General features: G+C 31.4%; 1 long non-coding RNA gene across 1 annotated transcript; it reads right to left on the reverse strand.

The window, feature by feature from the left end:
* Positions 1-1092: 1092 nt before the first annotated feature.
* Positions 1093-17396, reverse strand: LOC143074480 (uncharacterized). Its single transcript, XR_012977909.1, has 4 exons — positions 17133-17396; positions 15277-15345; positions 3606-3789; positions 1093-3165 (listed from the first exon to the last, which is right to left on the reverse strand). It is a non-coding gene; the product is annotated as an uncharacterized LOC143074480 (long non-coding RNA).
* Positions 17397-18086: the final 690 nt, after the last annotated feature.

Consider the following 18086-nt stretch of genomic DNA (forward strand, 5'->3'; position numbering starts at 1 on the left):
CGCTTAATAAATTTCGATTGTCCTCGGTGGGTGATATATCGGGCAATATACTTTCCAGAGACTACCGAATGCTTGTCGGCCATGATGTAATTTCCTCATGGAGTCGGACAATGTATGGCAGAGGTCATACTTAGTGCAGTATTGCGGAGTGTGTATGGAACGGATATGAACTCTGCGCCGGAGATTGGGGAAAGACCTTTGTTTGAACGCTCTTCTCTTCTCCCAGCCTTGGACAGTGCTTTAATGAAACAACAATAGATGAAATTGTAATAATCATAAAAAAAAGTCTCATCAGATGAGTACTAAACACCAACAATAACGAATAAACCATCAGAGACGTTAGATACGATATACCGAATAATTGCAGATTCTTCCAGTTAACAAAAGATAAATTCCCTTTCCCACTAACAAGTGCAGCATGTTTGACAATACTTAAATACCAATCAGCATATATCCAACGGATTTGGTGGTAGAGAAGTCATACATAGCATGTGAAAAGTTTGAATATAAGTTTTTAAGACATTTTAAAAGTGTTACTACCTAGACAGCAATATTTGATTTCGTTATTCGAAGCACAAATAGTTATAGTTTTTTGTATTTTTTTCGAGCTCTATAAAAAGTGTCACCATTAACATGATAAAACTAGGATATGATATTCCATTGTGGATTTGGAATAATGCCGCAGGAGGGTTACTCACATATTTTATTTCCTGTTAAAATGAAGACGATCTATTAAAGGGGCATTAGCTGTCAAATTAATCTTCACCGATTTTGCTCAAATTCACATATTTATAACATACACATGTACTAAAATGTACATCTAAATCATAAAAAGTCCGAAATAATCAATTTACAAAGCATATGCTTGATAATATCTATCATCATTTTAAGTGTTTTTTAGTCTTTACCATTGAGGTGACACCGCAGACTTTCGAAGGTCATATAATCCGATATAATCATATATTACATAGATAAAATATAAAATAATGCAATTCGTTATTACATATACTAGTAATTTATACATTTAAATCTGTTCATGTACTATTTAGCTGTAAAAGTTTTGTTTGTAGGAAAAAATAAAAGATACCCATATCCATAAAATAGAAATATTTTTAGACATATTTACAACAATAACAATGGAAACGATGTAAACAGTGTACAACAGTTGTTACAATTTGAAAGACGTTGACACAATGTTAACATGGTTGATATGGTGATGTAAACGATGTACACGCGATATCTTTACAACATTTTATACATCACATTGTTAACGATGTTAACGATGTAAACAATATATAATGGTTCAGAAAATATATTCGATGGTGAAACGTTATCGTGTTAATATTGTAAATATCAAAATGTAGACACGATATCTTTACAACATTGTATACATCGCGATGTTAACGATGGTAACAGAATGTAAGAATTCGGATAATGTAAACGATGTAAAACGATATCATATTAAAATTGCATACATCGCAATGTAAATTATTGAAACACGATATATTTACAACATTGTTAACATGTTAACAATGTCAGCGAATTACACAATGTGTAATAATTTAGACAATATAAATCATGTTGACACGATATAATAATATCTTTATAACATTGTGTGCACCGCAATGTTAACGATGTCAACGATGTAAACCATATGTAGGAATTTAGACAATGAAAGCGATGTTGACACGATATTGTGTTACCATTGTTGACATCGCGATGTGAACGATGTCAATGATGTAAACAATGTATAAGAGTTCAGACAATGTAAACGATGCTGACACAATATCGTGTTTCCATTGTGAATATAGCGATATACACGATGTTAACACGATATCTTTCCAATTTGTATACGTCACGATGTTAGAGTTCAGACATTATAAACGATGTTATCTAATTGACATTGTAAATATCGCGATGTTGACAATATTGATTAAACATCATGCACTAGACATAGATGATACCACTATCCTTATTTTTAGAGAATGTACAGAGCTGGCAAACATGTCTACTGCGCCACAATCTTTATGTGTTTGTGACAAATTAGGAACATTTATGTCATTGGTTGCCATGTGTCAATTTTTTTCGATTTATGTTATCAAGTTATACCAAGATAATATTGTGTTATTATCCATTGGCTGTTATAATTCTATATATGTTGTGATCATTATTGAAGTTCTACGTTTGTTGAATGACTTGTAGGTCACTCCAAACAGAATTGAATCACATGGACAGATCAAAACTAAGTTTGTCTTCTTCAAATGATTCTTTATCAAGATTCATTACCATTTGAACATGATTATGACATTTATTCAAACAGAGAAAACAAAGTTTGTATTCTATTCCTTATAGTATGCATTGCACATGGTACTATAAAAATTTGGCAAGAATGTTCTATTGTATTGTAATAGCTGCTTCAGAGAAGGAGTATTAGGAATATTTAGGTGTTTGTATACTTCTTGACACTCTTGATCAATTGCACTCAATACATTTTTCGGTAGTTTAGTCATCCATTTCATTGAGACAAACAGAGAATCTGCCACATTTACATTGTATTTCATGCCGAATGACATAGCATTCCCTTTAGTATGAGTTATCAGCCAACTGTGAGTTTCGTTTGTAAATTGAAAGTTTAGGTAAGTATATAATGATTCAGTCACACTTATTGGATGTGCAGAAAGACATTCAAATTTCAAAGAAAATACATTCCCTCGCATTTGATGATTGCAATTGTTAATATTTTTGACCATCTTGGTACATAATTGATACGACAAATGTTTTATTTCTCGATAATCAACATATCCCAGCTCTCTACGAGAGTGTAGAATCGCTCTTGGGTCCCTTACTAAATGGATAATCTTGATGTCGGGAATTTTTGAAACAACTTCAGGAAATATATCAAATGATATTCTGATAGTTTTTATCAGAATACTTATTGAATTTTTACACATTGCTTCCAACTTGTTTACACATCTAGCCCTCGTATCTGACTCACTGAGAAAGTGAAAATTGTAGCACTTATTAAGAATGGCGTGTCCAGTACCTTGTGGAAAAAACTTCAACGACACTAACACTTCCACTGGAAGATCATTAAAGTTACAACTGAATATGTTGTGAAGTACGTCTGATACTTTCTGGATACTTTGGACCTCAGTTTCCTCATCTCTTCAAATAAATAACAAAAAATAAAGTATTATACATTTATAAGAATAATACAACCAATTAAATTAAAACTATCAACATAATGATAAACACAAAACCTTCTGTAGTTTCATAAAAAAAAATCATGAACAAATAGTTGCATAAAGAAATGCATGTGGAAATATAAGAAGTCAATACAATTTAATTACTGGAAAATTTTAGTAACTTAAATTAGAATTTGTGAGTGGGATTAATACGATATCTTTAAACAATGTATTTCTATCCTATTCCATGAACAAATAAAGAAGAAATTTCAAGAAGCATATACTAATGATTGAGTAGCTGAATAAATATTTCATAATAAAAGTGGAGAAATTACTTAAATCTATATTTATAGTTCTTTAATTGGAGTAGCATGTGCCTTCATTGAGATCAATTGTGATATGAAGAATCGGATTACGTACCTGCACACAGCTTTCCAGGAAGATCTCCGTTTTGCAAATTCTTCCCGACAAATACCCCAGAATGGTTCGAAAACAAGAAAGGAGTGTCCACTTTGTCGAATTATTTCTGACGTAAATGTAGACCCGCTTCGCATGTACGAAACCAACAATATTTTATTAATCGTTGACTTGGATCTCTGTGCCCCTAAAAAATATAATAATGGACAATGATGGCAAGTTGAAAACAAACTTTATGACATAAGAGATCTTTTCAGCTTCCCAATTGCAACCATATCATACAAATGTAGCACCATTACAGCATTATAAAAGTATCAAAGTCCCCCACCTTAGTAGCAGCAGTATACACACTTCACCTGTATAGTGGCTATATACGTTTCCAAACCCATTCGGTATTTAAGAGTCTGCAGCTACTTCTTAGACTGTAAAACGTCACCATTGTCTGAGCAGAAAATGTATGGACAGGGAGTACATGTATGTCAAAGAAAGTCTCGTCCCTTTTTTAGAAAATGTTCACCGGAAGATACCAAGGCGTAGTTGATAAAGGAGTAGGTCCGGTAAGACCCCTTTTTGGCCCCAAAATATAGCAGTTTTACAAAATTGTTAAAATGTAAACGTTTAGTTATTTATTGGACAGTAGAATGCTTCTGCTACATACAAATGGGCTGTTTCTGACAATACAATGCACATATATCGGGTGCTAGCACCATTAAGTCATGCTAAATTACTGAAATCTTCACAATTCTAGCATTTTAGTTAAATTTTAGACGGTTTTCGTGTAAAACGAAAGTGACCGCATTCGTGTTCATCCTTAATATTGAAATGTAAGTTGTATTTTATGATAATACATAACATATATAAAGGTTGAGGATGAACACGGATGCGGCCACTTTCATTTTTGACAAAAACCATCTGAAAAGTGACATTTAATTTTCGGTATATTTGGTAGATTTTTCATATTTAAGCTTGAATCGAATCGTTTTTAATGACTAAATCAGTTAAAATCTTTCACATAAACTAATTGATTCAAATGAAATAGACACTTAAGTGTTTAAAAAGTGGTCAAAATCTTTCGTCAGATGAACTTGAAATTTGAGGCCAAAATCGGTCCTTACCGGACCTACTCCTTTGCCGAATCACCTTCACAAATAATACATGATTGTCTTGAACAATATAGTCTATGTTATGACGTTGTTAATCGTCCGAATGTTTTATAGTATTCTTTTATTTGTTTCTGTAAATCATTACTTTATTTTGGTAATATCTAATTGACTAGGCTCGGTAATTATACTGCCCGTTATGTTCTACCTCGCTTTGCTCGTCCGAACATAAATCATTTCTTATTCTATCAAAAGAAACAACAAAGACTAATATGGCAGGAGATACACACCAAACAGTTTTAATATAACATGTTTTTCGAAATACATGTATACCATGCGATTGAATAGTTAAAGTCTATACATCATGCGTCATTATATTATCTATATAATCATCTCAACTGTTCATACTAATATCTACAAAAAGAAAATACAAAGAATTAGGATTTATACAAAGCATAATATTACAATCTAAATGTAATAAAGTTGTCGAATAAGTTTTGGTGTGAGAAATATCGATGAAATGAAAAGGGCGCGTAAAACAGTATACAAAGTGCGAAAACCGAATAACTCAGTATTGCGCAGCAGAAATAGTGATAAATCTTAAAACGAAAAGAAATACAATTATGTTCTACCTCGCTTTGCTCGTCCGAACATAAATTTATTTCTTATTCTATATAAAGAAACAACAAAGACTAATATGGCAGGACATACACACCAAACAGTTCGACAAAACAAAGGAAATATGTGTAGACTTATCATGTTTATCTATTGTAATAAAAGTTCATAATATCTAATAAAATTTGTAGATTTATCTAACAAAGTCCTTATATTTGTATAAAGTAACATTCGTTTATCGTGGAAAATTGTTTTAACGTTAAATAAGCTACAATTAAAAATTGCTTGCTAGTCACTCTCTGTGATTAATCATGTTAGTAAGAGATAACTCTGGTTAATTTCGCATTCAATCTCCCATGAAGGGGGAATAAATTGTTCGACTTTCATTAACGGCTTTTTATATTGGTATGTAATTATTTTAAACGTTACAAATTCATGAAATTATATTCGTACATTAATGTCTTTGATACACCAATAACAAAAACTGAAATTATTTTGTAATTATTCAAAATTAAATCAGAAACATATACTTAATCATAAAATAATGAACCTGTTAAAGGGAGACAATTCCTCATTGACTTTTTCGAATCTAAGCATAATACAAAGGAATGTCACTCTTGCATACAAATGGCACCTAAATGTAGTAATTAACTGTGCATTCACCCAAATACAGATTTAATTAAGTCATGAACATTTCGACATAGTTTTTTTATCTTTATCAATACCGGTTATAAACATTTCACAAATACATGACTGTTAAGATCCGACTAAATACCTATATCCTGATACCGTCAGGTAAATACGCTAGTAGACTGGTATAAATAAGATACCGTATGAAAATAGTAATTTACAACTTCGAATTATTGGTAACAGATAACCTGTTATATAAATTTTCTTTTATGAAACTGTCTTTTAATAGATCAGACTTATATCGACTGTGTGCTTTTACAAATCTTTCTTGTATTCTATTATTAGCTGCCGGAGTCGCGCCTCCGCTCCTCAAACTATGAAGACCAAATTTACTTTTATCAAAACCTGCTTGACACAAAGAATCTTAAAATAGCTCTCTTTTTCTAATATATGATATAGGTTTGTTAATTTTGCATAACGTACATGTATAACTGTTTTACCTCGTAATTGCTCTAAATACATATTCACTGGAAATCAAAGATAAATTAAATATTTTAATAATTTAAAATATTTCTCTAATGTTGTCTGGACACAAGTTCGAGTTATTTCTAGCAATAAAAATAGTGTTGCCCTGTTTATACACATCAGTTTTACTACTTTCTAATATAATATCTAGATGAGATTTGTGAAAAAGATAAATTGGATGCTTTAATATATGCAAGCTCGCTGAAACGCATGAAAACCCAACAGCATCAAACAACATATTCTGAAATTATTAATGATATTCAAAACTTCATAATCATCGAAAACGTTTTGTAAAATTTTAGACGTAAAAAAAAGACTTATATTGCACTTGTTATCAGACTTAATCAATGCTTGCAAGGATCTCATTCACGTAGTTGAGATCAGTTGAAAAATCCTATCACAGGAGATAGAAATCCCGTCAAGGGGAAAAAAACAAAATCCCATCACGGGAACGGAAACAAAATCCCATCACAGCAGACAAATAGAGTTATATCACGAGAAAATAAACTAAATCCCAGCACATTAGCGTCAGCAAAGTCCCATCTAGGGAAATAATCTTTTCGATTATAAACACAAGTCATATAACAGGTTGAAAGTCGCAAATACGCATCACGGGTAATTGCAATGTCTAAATAAACTCCCATCACCTGAAAATTAATATATAATTGCCCTCAGCTTCTGAAATCTAACCTCAGGACGATAATGTTAAATAATAATTTCTTAGCAACGAAATTCTTTTTTTCAAACAACACATTCTAAAATTCTTAATATTATTCAAATTTTCTTTATTATTACAGTGACTTGACTGTTAGTGTTGCTATCTGACTATTGCAACTCATTCAAAATTTTGACCAAATTGCAATTCGTTTTATAAAACCAAACTGTTCAACTGGTCAGAACTTTGAACAAACTGTTTAGTCAAAATGTGAAAGTGCAAGGTGATAAAATAAAATATTCTTACTATAATATAAGACTTTAAATCCACTTTAATGTTGTTGTGACAAAATTAGTTTAACAGTTTGTATAGATATATTATATGCATTACCATGCAAAAGATGAAATGTAATTTTGAATTGCTATAAAAATGTCCAAACTAAGCTTTCATTTTCTTTTGAAAATTCTACTATATTCGTAAGAATCAGACATCATTTGAATAAAAACATCATATATTCAGTAGAATAAGTGTGGAATAACAATATGTTATTGATAAGTTTTCATGGGGAGATAACCTAAAACCTTACTATTTCGAATAAAGACTTCATTAAAGAAAAAATAAGTATCTCCCCATGGAAATCTCCAACAAACATATTGTAATTTCACACATATTTTACTGAATATTAAATGTTTTAATTCACATAATGTCTGATTCTTGTGAATATAGAAGACTTGTCTAAAGAAAATTTGTATGAAAACTTAGTTTGGACATTTTCATAGCAATTCAAAATAACATTGCACCTTTTGCATGGTAATTACTATAATATATCTATACAAACTGATAGACTGAATTTTCACATCAACAGTTAAGTGGAGTTAAAGTCTTATAGGATTGTAAGGATGTTTAATTGTATCACCTTGCACTTTAACAACTTGACTGTGATTTTTCTACAGCAGTTTGTTTAAATTTCTGACCAGTTGAACAGTTTGGTTTTAAAAAACAAATTGCAATTTGGTCAGAATTTTTAATAAGTTGCAATAGCTGGAGAGCAACACTAACAGTCAAGTCACTGTAAAAAACTTTTTGTAAAATTTCAGACGTGAACATAAATTACTTATATTGCGCTTATTGTCAGACTTAATCAATTCTTGAAAGGGTCTCCGTCACGTAGTTGAGATCAGTTGACAAATCCTGTCGCAGGAGATAAATAGAAATCCGATCACAGGAAAAAAAATCCCTTCACATAAGATAAATAGAGTCCCATCACGGGAAAATAAACAAAATCACAACACAAGAACGAAAACAAAATCCCATCACAAGTTATAGAGAGAGTCCAATCACGGGGAAATAGACAAAATCCCAGCACATGAACGTAAACAAAATCCCATCACGGGAAATAATCTGTTCGATTATAAACACCTATAACTGGTTAAAAGTCGCAATACCCATCACGGGTACTTATATTGTCTAAATAAACTCCCATCACGGGAAAATAATATATAATTGCATGCCCCCGCTTCTGAAATCTAACCTCAGAATGAGAATATTGAATAATAATTTCTCAGCAACGAAATTCTGTTAATATCAGAGCCTTTTAGAAATAACCTGCTGGGTTTGACGTACTCGATCAAATATTTCACGAAGTATTTAAACCTATGATCATTTAATAACCGCAATAAAGACCAAACCGATGACGACGTCCATTTCAGTACGAGTAAAGTGCCTTGACCTTTACATGTCGATATATGTGAAATTGATCTAATTAATCTTAAAGATGGCGCAATTCAACAGTTAAATTTTGTCTGCAAATAGGTCACACGTGTATGGACCCCACACTTTAACAAAATGATTAAAATACAAATAGGATACAAACCAATCATCAAAGTCAAAAAAATTACTGTAAAGATCAGCAAGTTCGTTCTAATTTCTAGGTATCCATTCTTTTTCTGGATAAATACTGAATTTTAAACAAAAAATAAAAATAATCGGTGTAAACTGTTTGCTGAAATATGGAACTAAAGACAAAGTAATAAAAACTGCCTTTAATTCTCTATAAGTCAAACTTTAAGATGCTTCTGTATTAATCCACATCTTGTGGACTACTTGATGAACTGTCTCTACTATAAAACCAACACATGCGTGACTGCTAGCGCATGTATACACTATTCTGCCAGATAGATAGGTTTGTTAGAAAAGATATGACAATTATTCAACCAAAAATTCATTTTCTGCTGTGCTTTTAATGTTAAAAATATTCTTCTGTTCCGAAAACCAGACTTAGCAACCAACTTCACCAAATTTCTACTCATGATTCTACAAATATTACCTAAACTAGGCATGGAAGAAAAAAATTTCCCGGTAACTACTTAACTGTCTTGCTGACAGCGTATACAAATGTATCGATGTCTTTTTAAAAACGAATAGTTTTATCTAAAGGAAGATCCAGAATTGAATTATTCATATCTCATCCATAACCAAGCCAAGTTAATTTTTGAGTATGCTTCCAAACGCCTTTCTCTTCTGTAACAAAAAAAAACTAAAAAAACTGCGAATTAAAATCTAGCTGCAAGATATCAGATAACATTTTACAAGATTGTGCATTAGTCTCTACTCCCCGACTTCGTCAATGTATAATATAATTTTTAAGGCCCTGCGAACGGCAATGCTTGACAAAATGACGTAAAACTTTTGAAAACACGTGCTGATGTATATTACAAATGGGAGAGCTGACATTTTTAAAGTATTTAGTTGTGTTCTGAAATTTCCACAAAAAAATCCAATATGTGCGATGATCTATAACAAAAAGGAAAGTGATCTTGGCATTCAATAGCTACCCCAGTTTCTAAAAGCTTATTAATAGCATGCTCCACGAATAATGCATGCTGAAAAGCAGAAATATTGTTCATAAAAAGGTATTAAATAACCGCTAGAAATTACATTGAGAACAAAATTGTTTGCTTTTTAAATATCTTTCTAAAATGAAAATTTTCGTAAAGGCTACCAACATAAAATGGGGTTTTATTTTATGAGTGAATTTTCATAATCATAATCTTACTCCTGTAAATTATCAAACTGGTACGTAACTGTTTCACTGCTGCTGCTTCTTTTGGGGATATCTGCCTACTTGTCTGAGACACTGATAGACCCAACGACCTTTCTTGTTGCAGTAGTAACATAGGGTTGCTCCTTTCATTCCATCAAAGTACTCGCGTGATAAGTAAACCCTTTTTCCACCAGCCGTGCTCCTACTCCTCTAGACGAGTCTTCTGTATATGCTGCGCTAGGGAGAAGAAAAAGATCAGAACTAGCCTTTTCTTCAACGGAATTCCTGTAATAAGGGTTCGGACGGTTGGCAGTATCCAGTTGACGGGAAAACAAAGAAAGGGCGTCTTCAGGAAAAAATTCTACATGATTACCTGGGTCTCTTTGATTTGGCGGTTCATTATCTCGGTTAGTACATGTAGCATCACGTTGGTCCTCGCCGTCACTCATGTTGTACGTAAAGTTGTCGAACAAGTTTTAGTGTGTGAAATCTCGATGAAATGAAAAGGGCGCGTAAAACAGTATATAAAGTCCGAAAACCGAATAACTCAGTATTGCGCAGTAGAAATAGTAATAAATCTCAAAACGAAAAGAAATACAATCATGGTGTTATTGTGCTATGATAATTGTTTGTAATCTTGTCTTATGTTTTTGTATGTCTATCAGCCTTTTTGATTTTCTTGGTTGACATATTTGCATGTTTTTATAGAAATTACGGTTATTACACAATGTTCACTGTTGTTTTCCTGATTTTGACATTTGTACCTATAATGTCAGTTTGATTTGTTAACTCAGTGTTGTCAATATAATGGAGTTTTATGAGACTGTCATACAAGGTACAGGTTATGCTAGCTATAAAACCAATTTTAAACCACCATTTTGAATTCCAGTACATTGTCGGAATATTGCAGCTGTTAATAATTCGTTCGATGAGTTTGAGTTTTTTGGGGGGTTTTTTTTGCCATTCGATTAGGGACTTTCCGTTTTGTATTTCTTCGCTGTTTGCCTTTTATATTATTTTATTTTTTTCCGTAAGTTTTTGGGACGCATCTTAATTTGGTTCACCGTAATGAAATATCTGTCTCGGAAGATAGCGGACATATTTTTGTTCTGATTTTTCCGAATGTGACCTACCAAGTTTAACTTTTACCCGCTTAATATTAACATGAGCAACACGATCGTTCCCTCATAAGGAGCAGGATATGCTTACCCCTCCATACCACTTGAGACCAACCTAATTTTTGGTTGGGTTCGTGTTGTACATTCTTCAGTTTACTTTGTTGTTGTTCTTTGTGTATTATTGTTTGGGATTTTTTGGGATTTTTTTTTTATTCATTGTGTTGTCTGTCTTTTTCGGCGTGTGAGTTTGAATGTCTCACTGGTGTCTTTAACCTCTCTTTTCTACTACTTAAAAGATATCAGTGTACCAAAAAAGTTTAAAATTAGTGGAACGATTATTTATTTTTAATACTACGACGGTAGACTACATGCTTTTTGCATAGACAGGATTATCGTAAAGTATGTTGCTGTTGTTTGGAATAAATATCAATTCGCCAATGTTTTTGTTTGAAGCCATTCTAAACTTTGTTTGTGCGCTGTTAGGATTGTCAGACATTGCGCACGATAATCTCTGTTTATGACATTGCTGTACAAATGACTACACTGTGTAGAACTCGACACAATCTTTGGTGTATTATTGTGTATGCACATTATGTTACCAAGCTTTTGATCATCACTTTAATACACATTTATGTTTTAATTTTGTCGATCATTCCCATTATCATTTTAATTTTATAATCCCCAGTGATGCGTTGCCCATTATTTTTTGTATGTTTATATTTATAATGTCTAAAAATAGCAACTATCAACATCCAAAATATTTAGGCGCGGATCCGTTTGTGAAAATAAACTGATACATTACTGAATTAAAATTATATAAATGTCTAAGAATATAACTTTAACACGCTAATTAATTTCTAAAAGGTTCTATTAGATATTAAATAGAAATACGCAATATTTCGCTAAACAAATACACTTCATCAGGAAACTTCCCCTTTACAACGGGGGTAACCACATGCGTCATAAAAAAGCAAATCAAAGTATTTACAAACAACATTTTATGATTGTAATAAATATGGTACAAGAAACTTTCAAATATTTAGAACTCTAATAAATACATCAACGCTAAAATATCATAAAACCTTGGTTATCTCGAAAAAGTACATTACAGAAAAAAAATGCATATTTCGGTTAGGGAAAATTTGGCAAATTATTCATTGTTTTACAAATTAAAATGAGTCTTAAAGATATACACCTCTGAGAAGACAAACACTTCTAGAATTAAACTTTTTTCCTTAACCTGATTTTAAGGTTTATATGACAGTAAAGAAATAATTGTTGAAGAAAAAAATCATATGGTGGTGCACTTTTTATTTTGCTACACCCCTTGACAATATCCAATTGGTGATTTTCCCATTTTTCATCAACTTGTTCCTATTTTTGAGCTATTATCGTGAAAAAAATCACAGTTCCTTATTTAAACTTTAAAAACTTTCAATAAAAATGAAGATGAAAGTTTATCCTATTTTGATGCTTTTTTGTGCTAAATTTACCATGCTGTCAATTTTGTAAATTTGTGATTTTTCTCAGTTTTAAGAACAAAATAATTTTTTGAAATAATTCCAGAACGAGATTTTTACGAGACTGAAACGTCAGAAGAATGCATCCTTAAATAAGTCCTCCTATTCAATAATATCATGAACATGGTAGCAACTATATTCAGAAATATACAATGGGAAAAATAAAGAGTTCCTTTCAATAACTTTATGTCATTCTTTGCTTTGATAGAATCATGTCAATAGTGTAACCAATATAAAACATGCATTAAGTTATTAAGAAAAAATGTTATATACCAAACAACTGTTCTAAGTTGTTGTTAAGGTTTAAATTACTACTTATTGTCATTATTTTTATAGGTATGCGTTCTATTTTAAATTACAGAATAAATTGTTGTTCAAACTTGGCCATCCTAATTATGGTCGTTGTTAATATTAGAAAATACACTAAAACTTAATATATGAACAATGTGCAGGACTGAATGATTCGATAATGTCTAATCCTTCGAAGACGACCTAACAAAACTTTCATTTGTTTGTGAAAAATAAAAAATCGTCGCATTTGTAAATAGTAACAGCATTGACCCTTCAGTAACTCCAATGACACAAAAGTATCACTATTGACAAACAATCTCAAATGTTACTTTTATTTAGTATTGAAAACCAAACAATGAACCCTTAGCCAAAAAAAAAAAGAATGAAAAATAATTCTTAGGCTAAACAGTCCCAACTTTTATAACATAACATCAATAACTAAAAATGTCAATAGTGTTAATGTACTAGATAGTGTCATTGGTGTTACCAGCATTCACCAGTTTGTGAAAACTCTGTATAGGCTATACATTTAAATTGTTAAAACATTAAATAATAATTATATACCACAAATGATATGATGTTTCGCTTATTAAACATGTAAGAAAAACTAAAAATGTTGATTGCCATAATATATTCAGTGGTGTTACTATACTGAAAAAGTAAAATCACAAAAATACTGAACTTAGCTATAGAGGAAAATCAATATGGAAAGTCCATAATCACATGGCAAAATCAAATAACAAAACGCATCAAAAACGAATGGACAAGAACTGTCATATTCCTGACTTGGTACAGGCATTTTCAAATGTAGAAAATGGTGGATTAAACCTGGTTTAAACCTGAACAATGGTGTTACTTTTTAACGTGGTCTCATCATCGACAGTAACACCAAAGATCTACAAGTATATTTTTATATTTAGTTGCAAAAAAGTGATTCATTCCCCTATTCCATATGTTGTCCTTGGTGCATGTTTCTACAATCAATATCTCCTCTTCAATCAAAGTTTTTATAAGAGTACATCATTGACACTATTTCAATTTACGATAAAGCTTTAAATTTACCGATTTTTAAGATTCTTTTGATAATTTTCAACACAGATTGTTTGCATAACATGCTAACTGGTAACATTGTTACGGGAGAAACTGTTGTAAATGATGAAATCTTGAGAAATATATACTCTTACCCAACCAATATGCCTTTTGGTTACACCAGTTACTTAAACAATAATACTCTTCATTTTGTGGAAAATGTTTATCATAAAAACCAACATACACCTGCGATATCATTAACAAATGTTTGTTTGTATCAAAATGCAATAAATAGTTATAATTATAGATCATCGATGATCATCTCAGCGAGATTGGTTTTCCCGCTTGAGCCGGTACGGCGAAAGCGAGAAATGCAATCGAATTTAGATGACCAATAATAATCTGTTTATCGTTATTTAACCTATGACGAAGTTGTCAATTTCGTGTCAATTTCATAAGCAACGTCACTTGCCTCCTTAGTTTCCAGCGATTATTTTCCAATAAATCCTATTATCGCTATTTTACAAATATTTCCTTTGATCTTACTGTCTGTTAATTTTCCTTCTCAGCGGAGTCGAGTAATATGAAAATTATCGTTAGAAAATAAGAAAGCATGTGGCTTTCCTAATAGAATTGACATGGAATTGACAACGTCGGCATAGGTAAAATATCGATAAACAGATTATCATTGGTCATCTCAACGATAATCTATAAATAACAAATGATATTTATAATAGTCCAAGTTTAGGTATGAAAGGTATTATAGAAAAAAAAAATGACAGTTGATTCTAACTATATCCAAGGGTTTCAGAAAATATTACGGATGTTTTTATAACATGCGATACTGTAAACTGTATATAGAATATCACAAAAAAATCATATATAACATATACATGTGTTATTTTTTATATATGTTTATGTCTGAGAATTAGTAGACCAAATAACATATATTTGCATGTTTTTTTTACAATGACCAATATGCATATATATATAATTTGAAATCCATAAAGGATTAAACATGTCAACCTTGAAATTAAAAATGTTCGCAGTTCAAGATATTATACATTAGAAAACTATATCAAGTAGAACGAAACGTTCATTTATAACGTCTGCAAATTTTTTTTTCACAATCTTATCTAAACTATTACCTAAGTCTGGAGAATACAAGGAAACCGGATCACCTATCTTGACCTGTATTGGTGCAAATGGCGGCAACTCTGAAAAACAGATATCCATTTTTAAACTATCGAAACATGCTTGTATGTCAGTACTTTGTTTTTTTTGACAGCCGTTAAAGAAGGACAACCTAACATAAAGTGAAAGATATTTTCTATTTCATTTTATCACTATGATGTAAATCAAAAATTGCAAAATGTAATTTTCTTACTAATATCATAAGTCCATTAATTTAGTAGCCTAGTCAGGAGTTCTAGTAATATAACCTATAAAATTATTTGACACACTCAAATTTTCAATGTTACCTAAATCACTGGTGTTAACCTGATCATCGTAATTGCAGTTGTACGACGATCCCAACATGGCGGAGCCAAACAAAAAGTAAAATCGTCTTCTTCTAATTTCTCTATGTACAAACCTTGTATTGAAGAATTACTCAGCCGCTAGGTTAATATTCACGGTATTGTTGTGTGTTTGTGTTATAAGTATCTTATGTGGACTTGTAATCGAAACTCCCAGATGTTTTTGTATATTATGATCGTAACTTGATTATTAGATAGTCGTAACTTGGACATGATAATAGTGAATTACAGTGATAATCGTAACTTCCTTTATATGATGATGGGGTAGGCGACTTTATATAATCGTGTTTGATAGTATGACTAGTATAATAAATGAATAATTTACTAGTTTCGTTTGCTATGTAGATATATCCTTATATTTTACAAGTTATAATTGATTTTAAATGTTAATCATGATGACAAAAAGAGCCAAACATTTTCAGTGTTCACACATTATAAATGGAAATTACGTTCATTTAACTTTTCAAGTACAGATATGATGAAGGTCACGGTATCTTATTATCTTTAGAACTATAATTTTAACTTTAATTACAAGGTTATATATATATATTAAAGATGTGGTAGGATTGCCAATGAGACAACTCTCCACAAGAGACCAAATGACACAAACATTAACAACTTTTTGTCACCGTACGGCCTTCAACAATGAGCAAAGCCCATACCGCTTAGTCAGTTGTTATGCGTTTGTTATCTTCAAACAATATTTTTGTTATCCCCCGCCGCAGCGGGTGTGGCATTAAGTTTTTCAATTGTCTGTCTCAGTACGTCCGTCTGTTAGAACGTCCAAATGTTTGTTTCCGTTCTCTAACTTTAGTTTGCCTCAACCAAATATTATAAAACTTATACAAATTGCTTATAACTACATTATTCAGATCAAGTTCGAAACTTGGTGACATCAATTTCATCGTTCTTCAGTTATGCCCCTTCAGTTACATGAAAATAGCGGCTGAATAATTCTTAAAGCAAAACGTGAACACAGAGAAATTATAAGAGGACGATGTTACTTGTTTTTGGCTCCGCTGTGTTTGGATCATCGTAACTGCAACTACGATGATTAGTTTAACACCAGTGCTAAATGAATTCCTTAAATATTTTGTAACCAAAACTATCCTGATTTGTAACTTGTAATCTGTTCATATGTTCTTGTTGCACAAATTACAAGACGCGGCTGAGCAATAATTTGCTAAATACATCATATCAAATCACATTCAGTCATGAAACTGTGAAAGTTAATTATACCCTAGTCGAAGGTGACACATTTGCTTTGTTTTTTTTAAACAGATATATTTTTAAACGCTTTAATTTCAAGTTGAAGCTAGCTAGATAAGGGTTCACATTTTTAAACTGGATCATTTTCATTAAAAATTAACAACACGTCAACCTGAACTTTAAATATGTTTTATGTATTTTTAATTGGGCAGCTCTATATATGATTATATGTTGTTTTGATACAAATAGGTAATTACCTTCATAAAGTATATATCCAGCAATTAACAAAACAGTCAGAATAAAGCCCCCAAACCAACAAAATCGTCTCATCTTCGCTTACGTACTAATCACATTTAATCTTATTCAGGGTTATACACCAACACATGTCAGATTTTCTTAACAATTGTTACATATCAGCATACTTGATAAATTCTGAAATGAGATTTAACAAATTTTGTCGAGAGTGACTATAATTTTGGTTTGAATGGAAAGAATAAATACTTGGCAGCGTTTTTGACATGAATTTCGATAATAAAGACGAGACATGTCCCGTGAAAGAAAACAATGTCACAAAACTGACTAGTAATGTTTTCAGACGTAAGGCACACGCATCAATAAGTTTTTGTTGTAAACTCTCTTTGTTGATGGTTCAAGTTTTATCATTTTTATTTTAAAAGTTCTCTTTTAATGACGTGTTTGGTCACAAAATAATCATTTCTTCAAAAAGGAAAAAAAAGCTGATGAAGGTGCGTATTTTTTTTTTATTTATTGTTTTCTGTTCATTCAGATTATTGCACGATAAAAATTTTTATGGGGTTTAGAAATCTAAAGATGCAGGGTTTCACTATTTAAAAACAAATACAATTTTAAACTCAATAGTATCCCATATATTTACTGTGTTAATATTAATACAATGCTTACTGCATGGAATGTTTGTGGCCTGCCTTGCTTCATCACAAAACTGTTTACTACCATATATTTAAAATACTCAGCAATATTCCTTAAATTCGTATATATTCTGCCTTTTTACAAGGGTCAACCAGAGATCCACTTGTGATGATTATTAAGATATAAAGCGCGTGTGGCTAACCAATTAAAAGCCTTGTATCCTTGAAAAGTTTTACTCTGAAAAAAATGATTTAATTCAATATTCACATAAAATCAAAATGCTACACAATTGGCATGTTCATGATTTTAAACAAAAGTTACGG

This window comes from Mytilus galloprovincialis, chromosome 1 (assembly GCF_965363235.1).
Source record: "Mytilus galloprovincialis chromosome 1, xbMytGall1.hap1.1, whole genome shotgun sequence".
Classification (NCBI taxonomy): Eukaryota; Metazoa; Mollusca; class Bivalvia; order Mytilida; family Mytilidae; genus Mytilus; species Mytilus galloprovincialis.